Source organism: Chiloscyllium plagiosum, chromosome 14, assembly GCF_004010195.1.
Source record: "Chiloscyllium plagiosum isolate BGI_BamShark_2017 chromosome 14, ASM401019v2, whole genome shotgun sequence".
NCBI lineage: Eukaryota > Metazoa > Chordata > Chondrichthyes > Orectolobiformes > Hemiscylliidae > Chiloscyllium > Chiloscyllium plagiosum.
In genome coordinates, this window is record NC_057723.1 from 47,279,759 (window position 1) to 47,298,350 (window position 18,592).

Sequence of the window (18,592 nt, forward strand, 5' to 3'; positions counted from 1 at the left end):
ACAAGTCTCACAAGTTGGTTATCTTTTCAAAGACTGCTCATCACCTGTCCCCCAATCTCTCTCACTAAAGGAAACCATGACAAACACACCTCTTAAAGTCACAGTATCATCACAACAATAGTTTATATCCTGATGCACAGAGTTTATCTCGTGCTGGGGCAGCTGGGGCTGGGGTAGCTTGGTGGTTAGCACTGCTGCCTCACAGTACTAGGAACTTGAATTCAATTCTAGCCTTGGGCGACTGTCTGTGTGGAGGTTGCACATTTTCCCTGTGTCTGCGTGGGTTTCCTTTGGGTGTTCCGGTTTCCTCCCACAATCCAAAGATGTACAGGTTAGGTAAATTGGCCATGCTAAATTGCTCATAGTGTTCAGGGATGTGTAGGTGAGGTGCAATAATCAGGGGTAAATAGAAGATAATAGGGGAGGGAAATGGACTTGGGTGGGTAACCCTTCGGCGGGTTGGTGTGGACTTGCTGGGCTGAAGGGCCTGTTTTCACAAGTACTATCTGTCTTGCACAATATTATCTTGTAGTCTGTGTTTTAGTAAACTAATAAATACTGTTCTCTATTTTTATACCATGCATTTGCATCAATATTGTAAAATAATTTCCCTATTTTTAAAATTATGCAGAAAGCATCTCATTTTGAATGGACTTAATGTTGGGACAGTCTAGTTCTTGCAAAATGAAACAAAATTGCAATACTAAGATGTGTAAGCAATTGCTGATTGTTAGATTCATATTTGGACACAGAGCAGCATTGAAACAAATGATGGTCGGTTAACCTATTAATGAGATCATGGTTGGTCTATAATGTATCTTCGGGTGATATGTTAATTTCTGTTAAAATATGTATTTTCTTTGTTTCAAGTGAAATTAGGATTTAAAACTTCTAACCTTAACCTTTAATAATTATGACTACTTAACAGGTTTCCTTAAAGTATTCAATACTAGCTGGGAAAAAAGGGAACACACTGAAATAAGAACTTCTGAAGAAGGGTCACTGGACCTGAAATGTTGCCTTTGCTTTCTCACTCCACAAATGCTGCTAGACCTGCTAAGTCTCTCCAGAAATTTCATACCTTTGTGTTACTAATCCATACTACAGCATGCTAGAACTTAATAAGCTTTACTTATGAGGTAGCGATACCTTATGGCTTTTTGACCACTCACTTTCTGAGATTAATTTTCACTCTTTCTTTCCCTTCTTTCCTTTGAGTCTTGCTGGGATAGTTTCGAATTCTCAGATATATCATTCATGTGGTCTTCTCTCATGCATGGACCTAAACTGAATCACCACAGGGGAATATCACTGCTATTGCTTAATCTTGAAACTCTCCAATAGCAAAATGTATGAATTTTCCAATAGCACTCACTGAATAGCAATCAAAAGTGGAAACTCTGGTGGTTATTTTTTCACCCCTGAGCCTGGAAGAGTTGAGGCAAATTGTAGGACTCCAACAGCCATTGCAGCTCGCATTATCTAACTTGTCAAAGAACAAATCAAACCTGAAGTATCTGCCCTGTATGATTCCTACGTCCCGCTGCATCAGCTGTTCTATTGAATGAGGTATATTTATAATTACAGTTTGGTACAATTCAGCTTATTCAACCAACTGCTGTTAACTAATGTTTAATCTTGAGTAGGCACAGATTTGTCTCATTTTTTCACCGACTTGCTCATCTGCTTTTGTACTTGGAACAAAATTGCACAGCATTCCCACAAATGAATGCAGAAACTAAGCACAAGAGCCTCAAATTTCCTGTCAGGACTAGACAAAAACTGAACAGATCTCGGAAATGGGCACGCAAAATGGTATGGAACCTGGCTGTGCAGTATGTGGCACTGTGTTTTTTGTTTGACTCTCCAGGAAGATTTTGAAGCCTCTCCTGTCTACCGAGTCACATCTGTGGCTGCAGAAAGTTCGACAGTGGTGGTCTGGAAGCTGTAGCTATTATTCATTCAAATACTTCAAAACTGAAATGTTGCAGGTTCAGGATTCCACTTGACCACAACTTCCGGCCCCCAACACAAAATAGAAAATCCTGGCCTATTGTTAAATTTTGATGAGGATATAAACCTTTTAAAAAAATACTGACAAAATTGGCTGCGTATTTCCAGGATTATACATATTTGTAATGTTGTTTCTTAAATAACAAAATATTCAGAATGTTGAAACACCTGTTTAGATTTGAGAGATCAATTGTTATTATTACTGGATTTTTTTCAAATGTGCATGTGTCAGTTAAAGTTCAGAGCTATAGATGAGTATATCTCAAACTAATTCACTTTACATATTTAATATTAAATTTTAAATTAGTAGGTGAGAATATAAGAGCAAAGTAATTACATATTTGTACAAGGCAATAGTTAAAACAGTTCAATGAATAGTTTTTGAATGCCCAGTGTTGAAAAAATGAAACAGTGATTAAACTTGTAGATTTGAGATTATAGTTATGAAAAGAAAGATGAAATCTGAAACTATTTCCTCAGAAAGCTAAGACTAGGTTTAACCACTGTGCCACCCACTTCCAGCAGAATTTACAGTGCAGTGTGAGGAAACCTCAGGGTCTACTCTCCAAATTCATGCCATTCTTCACTGTTTTCCAAGCTAATCTGATGTCCTGCAAAGATCCCAGGGCAATGTTCTAACCACAACATATCTCCCTTTCACAGCTGCAGGCAAATTAAAGAGGCTTGGACGGTATTGTTTTTGGCAACTTGTTGATGTGTGAAGACAATGAATACCATGGATAGCATTAGTTTCATGCAGAAACCATGCTATTGATCAGGCAACTTGAAGATTCCATGCTACTTGCATTTCAAGTAACATTTAGAGTTAATTGTCCTTCACAATCCTTGTGCATATTTTTGGATGTGATTTAATTTAGCCCCTGTAACTGTTTACATAAGCATTGGTTGAAGCACAGATTATTGCTTATTATGAGGAAAAAATGAAAACATTTGAAGATTGGGGTTGTGCTTAATTGTCAGAAATCTCAAGTTTTGGGACTAGGAGGGTAAATATTTTCAATGTTTAATATATGTGATCATTGGGATTAGTTTTCCCTGAAGTAATATGAGCGAGGGACATGTAGCAAATAGTTGACACATTTTTACATATGAAATTATAAATAAAGAATGTCTCTTGCTTGTGCTTATCCTATATGGCAAGTAGTACATTTTTTCTCAGCAACATATAGTTGCCATTGTATGTATTATAATGCTAATCATTATCAGCTTGTGGTTAGGGTAGTTTGCTGCAACCATCCTCTTTCCTTGACTGGGTCTGAGAGTCTACTTGATTTACTGTGCCACAGGAAACCACTTGTTAATCTTAATGAGAAGAGGTCCTTGTCTTAAGGAAAATGTAGTTTTTTGTTTGGTAGCAATTAGATCTAAGTTTTAAAAGGGTGACACAGTGGCACAGTGATTAGCACTGCTGCCTCACAGCGCCAGAGACCCAGATTCAATTCCTGCCTCAGGCAATGGTCTGTGTGGAGTTTGCACATTCTCCCTGTGTCTGCGTGAGTTTCCTCCGGGTGCTCTGGTTTCCTCCCACAGTCAAAAAATGTGCAGGCTAGGTGAATTGGCCATGCTAAATTGCCTGTAGTGTTAGGTGAAGGGGTAAATGTAGGGGAATGGGTCTGGGTGGGTTGCTCTTTGGAGGATCGGTGTGGACTTGTTGGGCTGAAGGACCTGTTTCCACACTGTAAGTTATCTAATCTAAGATACAAGTTAGATTTGTCAATTAGACAGCCTACAAGATCCTAATAGTTCCACTTTTCCCCTCGTTGAGCAGAACTTAATGCAGTCTCCAAGGTTAACCTGTTCACAATCATTATCTTTTAGAACACATACTTCTTGTTGACTATTTTCAGATCTTATGAAGGCAATTTAGCCTCAAAACCCAAGATTGTTTCTTATAAACCTATAAATCCTGCACTTCTTCTATTGCTTCAAACTTCTGCACTTCATTTCAAAATTATTTCATTCTGAGGTGAGAAGAATGCACTTGGTTGTGAGTCTAGAAGGAAAAATATAGAACAGTATGCCCTGGATGTGTACACTACTTACACATTTGAATTTGTCTGGACATTTCTGAGGTAAGGATTTGCACTTAAGTACAGCATTTTGTACAGATATTGATGTATAATGAGAGGAGAGTTTCCTGCCAAGGTCAGAAACAGAATCAGGGATGAAACCCTTATGCATCACTGAATCTTCTGAACATCACAATGAATCACGTTATGTGGCTTTCATAAATATGCATCTAATAGCTTTCAGAGATTTTCAGTGCAGCGGCCAAGCGCAATGCACTTCAGCAAAAACAATTCAGATATGGCCTCTAGTCCCATTTGTTCTGAAGCACATGCTTTCGTACAGCTGCCTTCAGATATTGGCTCGATCCCTGAATAGATTTGTCCTTTGGAGAATTTGTTTTGACTAGTTTTATATCTCTTATTTAGGAGACATCTGCTCGGAACTAGAATGAAGCATTATTTGTCTCAGGCCTAATCTCATTATTGACAATCTGCCTGATTGCATTATGTCCACTGAAATGCTTTACATATTGTTGATGCAAAGTATCTTTCTGATAAAAGATTATAGGAAAGCAAAAATGAATCTCATTGTTTCTAATATCAAAATTGTTTCAAAACATTTGACAGCATTAAAGTTTTGACTCTACAATTGTTTAATGTAATAGAATAGACTTATTAATTTATCTAATATTATCAGTGCTGTATGGTAGCTGGAATGATACAAAATCCATAAAAGATTACCACTTACAAATCAATTTCATATGACTTTAAAATCTTCTAAAATGCCTAATTGATAAAAACAAATTTTATACGTTTAAAATAAAAATTTAGAACACTATTTGCCAGAACAAATTGAACAGTAAACAATTAATTTCAGATGAAAACCAAATTCTAATTTTAAAACAAAAATGTATTTCGTTTTTTAATATACTTTTGCTGATGTAGAATGGATGAAAAGAGAGCCTGTATTTTGTAAAAGATGCAAGTATCAATCATAGAGATTAAAGAGAAAGTGAAAAACTTAGAAATAATCATGACCTTACAGCGAATGAGTGAAGAATGATTTCAGATCATAAAAGTTAAAACATATTTAAATATGGCTTCAGAGTTTGTTATATAAATCATTTTTCCTAAAATGAAAGATGTTTCAGTCTTGAATATATAAACAAAAATGAACTGTAGTTGAAGACTACAGTTTTGAAATGAAGCTGTTATGGTCCTGACAACAGATATTCAGTGGTGTGTTTTATCTTCCTCATTCCTTGTTGAATCCTGATTACTGTTGTTCAATAATTTTTCTTGTGCATAAATGGAATGAAATATTCTCTTTCGCTTGTGTGTTCATGCTAGGATGGTGCCATGATGTGTGTTCTAACTTAGATTGGTAATCAGTGTAAGTATGGCTCAGCACTAAGTAGTCTCATCAGCTATGTCTGATTCATTTTAAAAAAAATCTATTTGCAGGAGGCCACATAAAGCATAGTTTATTGGGATTCACTATGATTCATACCAAAAGTAGCAAAACGTATTATTTAATCCAAATCCACAAAGAATGTCAGGGTTCTTTACTCGAATGTATGAAGTATCTCCAAAAAAATGGATGGCCTAATGGCACACACAAAGGTAAAATTCTCAGATTTAATTGTTGTTACAGAGAGCTGTGGCTGAATTTTATAGGTGGGTAGACTGCCCATCTCTTCTGGAAGAATCATTTGTCAGTTGCTGATGCTCCTGGAAGACAACCAGAACATACTAGAGTGGGATAATATAGACGAGAGTGGCATTTCTACCCCTCAATATATTCCATCCCTGTCCTTGAGAGGTTCTACCCAATCAGATTGGTCCTGGATAAGTTCTCGACATTTAGGGCAGGGAGAGATTGAAGAAGCCAAGGCAGAAAGTGAGGAGGATAGGAGGAGCTGAGTTTTGAAAGGGAGGTGGTAAGTGACAAAAAAGGGTTGCCATCTTGTGGGAATGCCTCTGACACACACAGAGCAATTTCTGAACCCTGTGTATTCACCGCACCTCTCCCTCCCATCTTCTTCCCATCTTTATTGAACTTGGCAAGAAAAGTGGAGTACCTGATTGTGCCTGTGGATTCCTACCTAATCACTATAAGGTACAGGAACAGGAGTAGACCTTTCAGCTCTTTGTTCTGCCATTCAGTGAGATCATGGATGACCTATGACCTAACTGCATATACCTGACTTTGACCCATATCCCTTAATACTTTTGCTTAACAAAAAACATGGTGCGGGCAATGTAATATCCTGGTCAAGTGGCTTGGTAACAAGTTCAGTTGACCTTTAATAATTTTTTAAATAAATGACAGTTTTGGCACTCCTCCATCAGATGTATGACGGAGAACAGCTCAAGACTGGTTGGGAAGTTAGTGTGCTGGGCACTTCTCATAGTTTATATATTCTCCCCACTGAACAAACGAATATAAAGGAGCTGTAAAATCCAGACTATATTTACATGGTTATCTAAGTTGGAAAATAAATATTGCATGTTGTGCATTATTATGGAAATATATAATAACAAAAGAGTAGGTGTAACCCTGATTATAAAGAATGAAATAAGGATATTAATGAGAAAGTACCTGGCTTTAGAAGATTATGAAATTGAAGTGCGATAGGTAAAAATTAAGAATAGCAAGAGTAAAGAAAATATTTGGAGTAGATTTTACACCACACAGACAGTAAATACAACATTCAACAAAGCATTAAACAAGAAATCAATGGAGCTTCTAACAAAGGCAACATAATATTTTTGGGGGACCTTAATTTTCAAATAGATTGGACAATCCTATTGCCAAGTGTGATCTACAAGATGAGTTTTTGTTAGAGTTTACTGGAGCGATACTTGTAGAGTCAACCAGGGATAAAATTATGTAAGATCTAGGAGTTTAACAAGGTCCAGTTAACTAAGATTGTCGTAGTAAAAAATATACTTGGAAATTGTTGACCCTCATACTAGGGCATCAACTGATATGGCAGACAAATCACCGAGTAAATGGATGACCATGATGTACGTGACTAGGAACATGTTTCAAGGATGATGCAAAGTACTTTATCCAAAATACTCTTTATAATACAATTAAATTTGCTTGTTAATAATTTATTATGCTAGTTTATTACAATTCGCTTTTGATATGCTACTGCTTAGTGCACAACTCTCAAGACTTGTGTCTTGGACTTAAATACTACCCATTGTGAGATGAAGTGATCGGTTTTTCTCCGATGGGTGTCTTCCTTGTCCAAGACCTTGACTAAGGGCTGCCTTCATGATGGTTGGTTCTGCAGGTCTTCACTGATGATGCTCTGAATCTCATCTTTTTTATACAGTTATTTCAATTTTGAGACATATTCCTAGCCATATATTTCATGGTCAAAATGTGCAAAAAACAGGAGAATTTGTCCTCTATTTGCACCATAATTCCTCTATCTGTTTCATTTCTGCAACCAGACTGACTCAGGTTAAACCATTATTAGTACAGGTTGCTTAATCAGCAGACTGATTTTTCCATCTGCAGCTGCAGTTCCTTTGGTGACATTCACTTCTTTCCCCACCATGCTTTGTAGCTGTTTAGTTGTTAGCCATATGACTACAACATTTCAATCATAATACATTGAATTCCATGTTAAGTTTAAAGGTGATGTACATCAAAAACAAATAAAAAAAGAGAAACACTTTTCACCTTGCACTCATCAGGACAGACACAAGAGTGCCAAATTTCAAACTGAAAAATAATTTGTACTGAAAGAGAAAATGGTGCTGTTTGATTTGCAAGGTGACATTGATAGGTCAGAAAATTGCCATGGTGACTACACCACAAAAGTATTGTCCTCATACAATCCCTACTGTGCAGATCGAGATCAGTCAGCCCATTATGTCTACACTAACTGTCTGAAGAGCATCCCACCCATTTCCCATGGCTAATCCACCTAGCTTGCACATTCCTGGACACTACGGGCAATTTAACATGGCTATGACTTGCATATCTTTGGACTGTGGGAGGAAACTGGAGCATCTGGCAGAAATGCACACAGACACAGGGAGAACATATAAACTCCACACAGACAGATGCCCGTGGTTAGAATCGAAGCTGGTTCCTTGGTACTGTGGGACAGTACCAGTGTGGTACTGTGGGACAGTACATAGTGCTAACCACTATGTTGCGATGCTGCCCAGGTGAAGGCAAGCAATCAGGCCTTATCCTTCTTCATTTCTGAAGACAAAGCTTGAAACATTAATGTTGCTTCTATCTCTGCAGATGCTGCCAGAGCTGCTGAGTTTCTCCAGATTTTCTGGTTTTATTATGAACTGTTATCTCTTTATTTTACTGTATAATTCAAAAGAGATACAAGTCCTGTACTTATTCCTTCCCCTGCAGTGAATCAGTGTTTGAATTTGCGATACTTCTAGCAAGTTGAGCAGGCTTTCCTGCATCTGTCCTGATGAGTGCATGAGAAAGAGTTTCAATAGCATGTTTCTTTGTCAGAAATATGCTAGCAAATTACACTTAAACGCCAATTACATTGGTACGAGGGGAGACCTGACTAGGTTGATTGAGTAAATAGGTTTAAAGATGTGGCAGTAAATAAATGGCGGGGAACATTCAAAGACCCAAACAAAATGTTTACCAACTATGGGAAAAACATTCTATGGGAAAAACAAAGCCTCAGCAAAATGCATCCATCCATGGCTCATCTAGAAATTTAAAGATGTTGCTAGATTTACACAGAACATAGAACTATACAGCACAGAACAGGCCCTTCGGCCCTCGATGTTGCGCTGACCTGTGAATGACACATTTGTAAAAGACACTTTTAGTATTACAGAGAACAAGTTTGAGGATTAATAATGTTTTAGCAAATAGCATTAATCTACCAAAACATTGATGTAAACAAATAAATAAGATGTCACTGTAATTGCATTAGCGTTGGCACAGTGACAGTGTATTAGATTGGTCCTTGTGATGAAGGGTTGTTCAATAATGAGAGGATGGATAAATTGGATCTATATTCTCTGGAGTTTAGAAAATGAGGGGTGATTTTATTGTAACCTCCAAGATTCTGAACCAGATAAAGTAAGAACCTCTCCAAGCCAGTCACTATTCAAAACAGACCAAGGATGGGTCCATGGCAAAGCAAGCAGTCGCGTGAGTTAAAAAAACATAAATCTCCACTATTCACAGAAAACCTTTTGCTGGCCTCTTTTAAAGAGCTAATCTCAGCTAATCTCACTAAATGTTAAATGAGTCCATTTCCAGAATTCTTCAAAACCCACAATGTCCAAGCACTATTAAACTTCAATACAGCTACCAATTGGGAGATGCAATGGAAGTCTACAGTTGAGCTTTGACATGAACTGATGGGAGGGAATTTCAATGTCATTTTGTTCTTTGAACTCACAGGCCTATCACTGTGCTTCAAGCACTGGCACAGCAGATCAGCCTGCGGGAGGTGGCATGTGACAACTTCTTGAGTCATGTAAGGATGCTCCCTGTACTATCCAACACTCCTTTGGAGATTGTTGCCAGGCCATTGTCACAAAGCTGGTTCTTTTTCTAAACGCTGCTCCTTTTCTCAAGGATACTGCGTTCTTCATTTTTTTTTCAGAGGGGTCATAAAACCCTCCTGGCTCTGAGGTGACTAGTTTGGTACAGAGATGAAAAAGGGTGTTGAGAGGCCTTTGTTTAAATGTAAACAAATGAGACTCCAGGCCAAAGTGGTTATGGTTTAGAAATGATCTGTATGATGAAAGCGGAGTGGTCAGCTGTCTAGCTGAGCAGTTCAGTCCTGAATTTGTTAGGAGATCAGCTGTGTGGTATCAGGCTCTCTCTCTTCTTCTGCCCTTCTAACTTCAACCTGTAAGCATTTGTTTCATTTTTACTGTTTTTAAGGGGGCTTGCTTCTTGGGACTGTTGTGTTTCTTTGGATCAGCATAATTGAGTCAAGTTTGGATAGATTGAGTTCCGTAGGGGTTCTTTATTCCGTTCATGGTATTTCATTGCGTAATTTTGTGAATACATTTTTGTCTGTTTTAAAACCTGGTAGTCAACCTAGCTAACTTACTCCCGTTAATTTTCACGTACACTTACCAAAACAAATTGCAAAGTTGTGGTCTGGGCTGCTTGCTTAAGAAAGTTTTGAGTGGTCTGGCCTAGTCTATAACTCTTCTGTACACTCTTTCTCTGTGGACTGCTTTATCTTCCATTTCGCTTCCTCTATTCCCCAAATACCCATATTGGAGATCCTGACAATACTGTCATTTAAATTTAATTTCCTATCTTTCTTTTCCATTCAGCCAACATCTCCATCTTCCTTCTTTTAAAATATCCATTTTAGGTTGATCCCCCTTGATATAATACTCCAGTTAAGTTGGTCCCCTTTTTGTCTGTGCTAGCTTGGGCCCTGCTTAGATTAGCTAGTATGGCTCCTTCTCAGATTAGTGGACTCATCGGACCTTCACCCAAACACACACAGTGTTTAAGAACAAGGTGGCTGACTGAGGATGAATGAAACTTCTCTTGTACTTACAGACATAGAGAGTCTTTAACCTGAGCAGTTGTGCATTGGAGCAGTTTTATACCAAGGGAGTCAGATTAGTGATAACCATTCTACTGTTCAGAGGATGGGTGAAGTAATCAATCCCAATGTGTATTTTATATATATAGTCAAGATTTTGCATGCGCTTGTTTCCCGTTTTGGCTGACAAAATTGTACCCATGACATAATTTCAGTCAGATAGAATGCTAATAACATACTAATTAGTGGGCGGCACGGTGGCACAGTGGTTAGCACTGCTGCCTCATAGCGCCAGAGACCCGGGTTCAATTCCCGCCACAGGCGACTGACTGTGTGGAGTTTGCACATTCTCCCCGTGTCTGCGTGGGTTTCCTCCGGGTGCTCCGGTTTCCTCCCACCATCCAACGATGTGCAGGGTCAGGTGAATTGGCCATACTAAATTGCCCGTAGTGTTAGGTAAGGGATAAATGTAGGGGTATGGGTGGGTTTCGCTTCGGCGGGTCGGTGTGGACTTGTTGGGCCGAAGGGCCTGTTTCCACACTGTAATCTAATCTAATCTAATCTAATCGAATGCAAAAGAGGTTCCCACTGATAGCAGTTGTTAATCACATTGCACCTCAAATGTTCTGAGAGTTTAATAACAAATGTTAAACCTGCCATCAGGAATCTGACATTTGGCCTCCTGCCCATTTAAGTTCCACTACCCATCCTTCTGAAAGATCTAGGCAGGCCAACAAGATTTTGGCTTTATCTTCTGCTGGTTGGGGATCCTAGGACATGGTGGGGATTGGGGGGTTTGTCATGGAAGGGGCCATAATCTCAGAATATCATCCTATCATTAAGTACTGAGATAATGAGAAATTACTGTTAGGAATGCGCCATTGTTGAATACATTTAAGGTTGAAATAGACAGAATTTTTGTCTTAGTTAATCAAGGGATTGTAGGTGTATGTTTGAAAGATTAGCCAAGATTGTATTGAAAGTTAGAGTTGACTTGATGGGTGTAATCATCCACTCCTGCTTATTTATGATGTTCTTGTGAAAGTATATTATTTTAGTAACAGTGTTGCATGAATCAGCAAACTTGAGGTTCAGTTATTCTGCACTCTTGGTGTGACTAGGTGATTGCAATTTATCTTTCTAGATTTAGTGCTTTCCGCTGGCATATTTGTTTACCCAAACATCTGAATGGTGCAGCATCCAATTTCAAGCCTTAAAATATTTCAAGTAAATGGAATGGTAATGTTGTGTGGCAGTTAGGTTCAACACATGTTGAATGTGTGCTATCCTCTTGTTGACAGAAGCAGAGGAAGAACTACCTGGTTGGATGTGTGCAATATTTGCTGGACTATAACTCACATCAGGAAGGGCCTAAAAGATCCTTCTGTTTTAGGGTCCTATGCAAAATTGAACTGCACAGAATATAGCCATCGCCTGGTCAACTGCATTCAGAAAAGATAGTAAACATAAAGAATCAGCAGTCCTTAAATAGACAGCTGGAGAAAATTACCTTTAAATATTGGGATAGAAATTTGTCCCAGGTGATGATGACTTTGGAGACAAAGTAAGTGATTTTTAATGAGCCACGTCCAGGCAGGCAGCTCCTACACAGAGGTTGGGATACCCATTTCATCATCGTAGGCAAAGTAATAGAGCAGCCATGACACCACACGTCCTATCTGTGGACCATGGAGTGGTCACAAGGGAGGCTCACCCCTACAATTAGCCATCAGGCTGCCAGAATTTACCAATCAATTGCCCTATGTGATGGTAGTTCCTACCATAGTTGGTAACGATCAGTGAGTGAGAGAAGTGGCCCTTAACTGATTAAGTATATAGCTCAAAAGGCTCTATAAGAGCATGTTGGCACTAGAGTTCCTGCCATCAATTATGTGCTATGCTCTACCTCAATGTCTTCCACTGCCATTTTACTAGCCCCTTAATTCCCATCTCATCTCCATAGTGCTAACGAAATTCAGATCAAAATATTTAAGGTAAAAATCTTTTTAAGTCAATATGTGAACGAATACTGAAAAATGGTGTAAGGCTAGTAAGATGACTGGACACCAAGAGCAGAATTATATAAGGGATCGAACAATGTGGGCTATGGCAAAAATCTGGGAGAATCATGAGAAATTCAGTGAGGTCTTTCTCAATGTCAGAAGCAGCAAGTTGCACTTTCCAATAGAATTTGGGTGTAAACATTAGATTTCTCGCTAATGTGCAGCAAGATGCCTATTAGTGGAATTTATTGCTCATTATCATCCTCATTAAGATTGAATCTTGCCCCATTAATACGCAGGTTCCTATTCTAATATGGGCTGCATAGAAACTGGATGCAAAGAATTCCCTAAATGGAAGTCAAAGCAGGTACTTTGTGACTACACGTTGCCACTTATTCCTCTGGATCACTCTTGTGAATACCCAGCATCAACATCTCGGGGCACATTCCTGTGCAGAGCCTGCATGCAACTCACATCCACAGACTTTGGCATCTGACACATGCCAGCCTCTCCACAACCTGCACGACACATTCCTGATTCACTTCAATACTGCACATTAGGTCCTACCAATACCTTTCTCTGTAACATGGTCAAGAAAGTGGTTGAGAAAGTTTTAAATATTCAAGGCATTGAGGGTTGTGGAGAGAAAATTGGAATACGGAGTTAAGAAAAGAGGATGTGCCATGTGTAAATTGAATGCCGGAGCTGGCTTGAACAGCTGAATGGCCTACTCCTAGTTTCTATCTATGTTTATATATAATGTTGATCCAAGGACATTCTGTAAATGGGGTAAGGCACCCAGCTCACAGGTTGCAATAGGCTGCTATCTCACGCTCATAGCACCCACATACCTTGTGCCTACTTGGATACTCTCAGCATCTTTACTTTGCCTTTTAGCACAGGCACAAAGTCAGGCAGTTTGTCATGGTCTTCAACCATACCCTGTCAGCAGCCCAGAGGGTGAACATGTTGCTGCATGTCTCCATGTTACATTAGAGTTTTACTTGACGGCAAAATGACCAAATCTCACAGTTAGAGAGGAAGGGAGGCACCCCTCACTTAGAGGATCTTGGCACAGAAGTCAGGGGTAGCCTTTGATATCAGTCCAGAGTTTTGGTATAGTTGGATGCCTGCACAGCTTTGCCTGTGTTAGACTCCTCTCCTCAATGGGACCAAGAAGTCGAATGCTGGGGATCTCATGATCCATCTTGGCTCTTTCTGCCCTGTTCGTGGGCGGCATGGTGGCACAGTGGTTAGCACTGCTGCCTCACAGCGCCTGAGACCCGGGTTCAATTCCCGCCTCAGGCGACTGACTGTGTGGAGTTTGCACATTCTCCCCGTGTCTGCGTGGGTTTCCTCCGGGTGCTCCGGTTTCCTCCCACAGTCCAAAAGATGTGCAGGGTCAGGTGAATTGGCCATACTAAATTGCCCGTAGTGTTAGGTAAGGGGTAAATGTAGGGGTATGGGTGGGTTTCGCTTCGGCGGGTCGGTGTGGACTTGTTGGGCCGAAGGGCCTGTTTCTACACTGTAATGTAATCTAATCTATGTAATCTAATCTAATCTAATGTAATCTAATCTAATCTTATGGGCTGTTTTGTCCTGGACTGAGAGAAAAGGAAGCATTGGGAGAAGTGAAAGTGAGTGGCAGATCAGGGGATCGGTGAGATAGTGAGTGAGCACGTTGGGTTAGTAATGTGAGGGGTTTGTTGTGGATGAGAGTGAGAGAGGGAAATCTTTGCAGGGAATAGTGAGAGAGAAACAACACAGGCTTTGGTGGCAGATGGGCACAGCTGCTGAATTCAAAGAGGGTGAAGTAGCAAGAGAAGATGGTGGCACTTATTTGGAAAGAATGGAGAAGACACTTGACCTTCTCCCTGCACTGTTGGACATTCTTCCAAATGGCTGGGATTTCAGTGACACAGGTGGCAATCTCAAATAAGGCTGGCAGGGTCTTTTGTTGTACTCTCCACTGCTGGGCTTGGGGGAAGGGGATGGCCCTTGCCTGCACCACCCCATTTCCAGGTCCAGGTTCCAGGAAACGACATCACCAATCCAAGGAAACCTAAACACATAAATGGAAAGAGGGCCATATCATCAGAGCTTCATCCGGAGGCTTACTGATGATGTTGCCTGGTATGGCGATGAAACGTCTGAAAACAAACCTTCCAGCTCAGCGAGCAAACCTACATCCAGAACCTCAACCTGAGCTACAAATCTTCTCAAAACTCACTTCCAGGTCCATGTCCCTGAGGCAGGACTCCGATTTCTCCTTCTTTGACAAGTCTTGGGCAAAGCTCAAAAATTGTGCAGGGTGGGGTTGTGTTAGTTTAACTGCACTATACTGGGTCCAGAATAGCCAATTAACTATGGTGCCAGAACTGAGAGTAAGAGTCTGTGCTGGGATATCCCACAGTGATGCGTTTTTCCATCTGTGGTGAATGGTAGAATCCAGCTAATATTGGATGAAAGGGGCACTATATGTCAGTGATAAATTGTAAATGAGTTTGGTTTGGGATGATAGTGTGAGAAAAGTTGCTAAATCTCACAGAGGGAAGCTCCATGATACCCAATGAAAATTACATAGTCAAAATATGGTAAGATTCAGCTCCATCACTTTAATGCAGGAAAACAAAAGTGTTTTTATCTATGCTAGCAATAATAGTATAGTAGTGAAAATCTGGCTGTGTCTTCAATTCTTGCACATAATAAATAATGATTGCATAAAATTCAGTTTGTTTCTTTTCAGAAATGTGTCTAAAGTGGCACAAAACTCCTTTGCAGTTTGCAATTATTTTGATATAACTAGAAATTATTGACCCTTCTCTTTTCCAAAATAGGATTCCCTTCGAGATTAGAAAAATAAAAGGGTCCATTTCTTCTTCAAAGTCCTGCCAAGGACAAATGATAATGTTTAATTTATTAAATGTCAGTCACCATCATCATCTTTTTTTCCTTCTGTGTTAAAGATGGTAATTTATTCTTGCATCTATTCATTTTTCAATTTGCTTTGAGCCATCTGTTTTCTGAAGAACTAAAATGATTGCTTTTTCCCATTTGACTTAAATCAGCTAAAGACTTCTTGAAATGGCATGATAAAAGCAGAAATGAACTCCATTCAGGATATGTGTTTTGATTCCTCAGAAAGGTAAGATTTAGCACTGTTTGCTTTCAGCTTCCTTGGAATTGCATACAAAAAGAATTTACATTTTGATTTTTTTGAATGCATTACAACCCTGGCTTATTCAAAACACTCAGGTTCCACTTATTGGCAAGGAAAGGTATTGAGTAATGTGATGCCCTTCCCTGGGATTTACCTCAACTGTATTGAATGCTTTGATAATTTTGTAAAGATAGTAAGCGTATATTGAAATATTGGTAATAGTCAAACAGGATTTATGATTTATAGACACACATAGTTGTGAAAGTGGCTCACTGGTAATGTCTGATTCTTTCAATAATTTCTATGTGACAGAGAACAGAGGAGGAGCAGGGTATTAAAAAAGACCATAAGGCACCACTGATTACATGCCCAATTTTTATCTTTGTGAATTATAGGCACCGCAGAGTGTGTTAAGTCAGGTAGAACTACAGCTTCTTCAATTACTGCATACATTAATGCCGAGGGAATGATATGTGACAGAATGCATTTCAAACTTGCTTAGGTTATTTATTTTTTTAAGAAAGTAAATCATTTTAAAACACTGTAGGATAGTAACTAATATCAATATTGTTTGTAGCTAACCCTGTCAGGAGATCTGCTCTCATGATTTGTCATCTGTTTTGCACCATCCACACACATCCATTGTAACTTGTCTACAACCAATGCGACATCTGTTATCCCGCTGTGTTTAGGTCAATCCCTCTTTATGCTTCTCTCTACTTTGCCTTACAGCATAGATATCTGTAGTCTTTCAGCTCTAATCAAGTGGCCAGAATATTAACACTTTCTTTCCTCAATGTCCCTCTTCAGATTTCTTTTTGTTCTTATAATGTTGAATACCACCTTGTCTTCTGGGCTATATATGGAATTTTTGTATTCATTTTAGCATTCTTATTTCAAAGACCTCTATTTTCTTCCATAGATCATTGCTTGTTTTCCAGGTTTCTGAGGCATACAGGAAAGAATGGAACAAACATCCTTTGAGTTTCCTTCACAATGTCAAGCTTGTATTTTCTTGCTATTAATACATATTTCTAGTAAGGCAGCATCTGAGGAGCAGGAAAATTGACATTTTGGGCTTAAGCCCTTCATCAGGAATGAGCTTGTGAGCCAGGGGCTGAGAGATAACTGGGAGGGGGGGGGGGGGGCTGGGGGGGGGAGGTGGTGGAAGGGGAAGGTAGCTGAGAGTGCGATGAGTGTGGGTGAAGGTGATAGGTTAGAGAGGATGCTGGAGCGGATAGCGGGGAAGGAAGATGGACAGGTAGGACAGATAGTGAGGGCAGTGCCGAGTTGGAAGGTTGGATCTGGGATAAGGTGGGGGGAGGGGAAATGAGGAAACTGGTGAGATCCACATTAATCCCGTGTAGTTGGAGGGTCCGAAGGCGAAAGTTGAGGGTGTTCTTCCTCCAGGTGTCGGGTGGTTAGGGTTTAGCGATGGAGGAGGCCCAGCACCTGCATGTCCTTGGCAGAGTGGGAGGGGGTGTTAAAGGGTTCGGCGACAGGGCAGTGGGGTTGCTTTCGTGTGTCTGTCCCGGAGATGTTCTCTGAAGCGTACTGCAAGTAGGTGTCCTGTCTCCCCAATGTAGAGGAGACCGCCTTGGGAGCAACGGATACAGCTAATGACATGTGTGGAATGACAGGTAAATCTCTGATGGGTGTGGAAGGCTCCTTTGGGGCCTTGGTTGTAGGTGAGCAGGAAGGTATGGACGCATGCCTGATGAAGGGCTCATGCCCGAAACCTTGATTCTCCTGCTCCTCGGATGCTGCCTGACCAGCTGTGCTTTTCCAGCAACACACTCTTGAGCTCTGATCTCCAGCATCTGCAGTCCTCACTTTCTCCACATATTTCTAGTAACTAACGCATGCATGGTTAAGATAAAAATAAATATCGGCTTTAAGAAGAATGCTGATAATTCTAAGTCATCATTGTTTATTTTATTGATAGCTATTTCATGCACACATTATTTAGGAAGCTTGCTCATTCAGGGATCAGTAAGTCAAGAATGGGAATGGCCTACTATTTGGAAAGCTGGAAACTCTGTCTTGATGCTGAAAACTAAAATACTCTTAGGACAGAGAATTTAACCAGCATTTGTCTCTGACAAATGTGTAGCCACAATCAAATATACACTTCTAATCATAGGGTTCAAGAAATCCAACCTTACACTTGAATCTTTGGATAAAGATTAACTGCTGAGAAGCAAAATGATTAATATTCAGATTCAGAGGTCTTACTGTTTGAAGTGTGCACGAACTGATGAATCACCTGCTTTAAAAACTCAACCACTGATTCTGTAAAATGGCATGTGATGCAAACGAACAATCCTGTTAAGTCCTAAGGGCTCAATATGTTTAGTTGGACAGATGAACATATGGTGGGATCCCAGTTCAACACAGGATGATTCCAGATTGCTGTATTTTGTTCACTCCATGTTGTGCACAGTTGAATTCAAACCAATCGCGTGGACTGGAAGGTATACTGTGGATAATTTAAAAATATGAATCAGGCAAATGAGGTTGAAATAGTTGACAACTATTATGAAAGCAGTACTGTGCTACAAGTGAGATGCAAAATAAATCCTGGAGTAAGGGTCAATATTTAAAATTAGATAATCATCACTTCAATACTATAGATCCATAAATCTATATATACGGCCCTGTGACATATCACATTTCAGAGTCAGATGGAGAAAGAGGGAAGGGGATAGAGTAGGATTAGAGAATTTGTTAAGTTCTTTTTGAGTTTTCCTATGATATTTAGATTAGATTATTTACAGTGTGGAAACAGGCCCTTCGGCCGAACGAGTCCACACCGACCCTCCGAACAGCAACCCACCCAGACCCATTCCCTTA

At 39.8% G+C, this 18,592-nt stretch overlaps 2 long non-coding RNA genes across 5 annotated transcripts in view; one reads left to right on the forward strand and one right to left on the reverse strand.

Annotated features, from left to right (window-relative positions):
- Window positions 1-18,592, reverse strand: part of LOC122556701 — a 170,922-nt gene that overhangs the window by 55,482 nt on the left and 96,848 nt on the right. For all 4 annotated transcript variants that reach the window (XR_006313620.1, XR_006313619.1, XR_006313618.1 and 1 more), the window contains one exon: window positions 18,006-18,218. This is a non-coding gene — a long non-coding RNA (uncharacterized LOC122556701). The remainder of the gene's footprint in view (window positions 1-18,005; window positions 18,219-18,592) is intronic.
- Window positions 15,644-18,592, forward strand: part of LOC122556702 — a 147,069-nt gene continuing 144,120 nt past the window's right edge. Inside the window, exon 1 of the long non-coding RNA XR_006313621.1 lies at window positions 15,644-15,724. This is a non-coding gene — a long non-coding RNA (uncharacterized LOC122556702). The remainder of the gene's footprint in view (window positions 15,725-18,592) is intronic.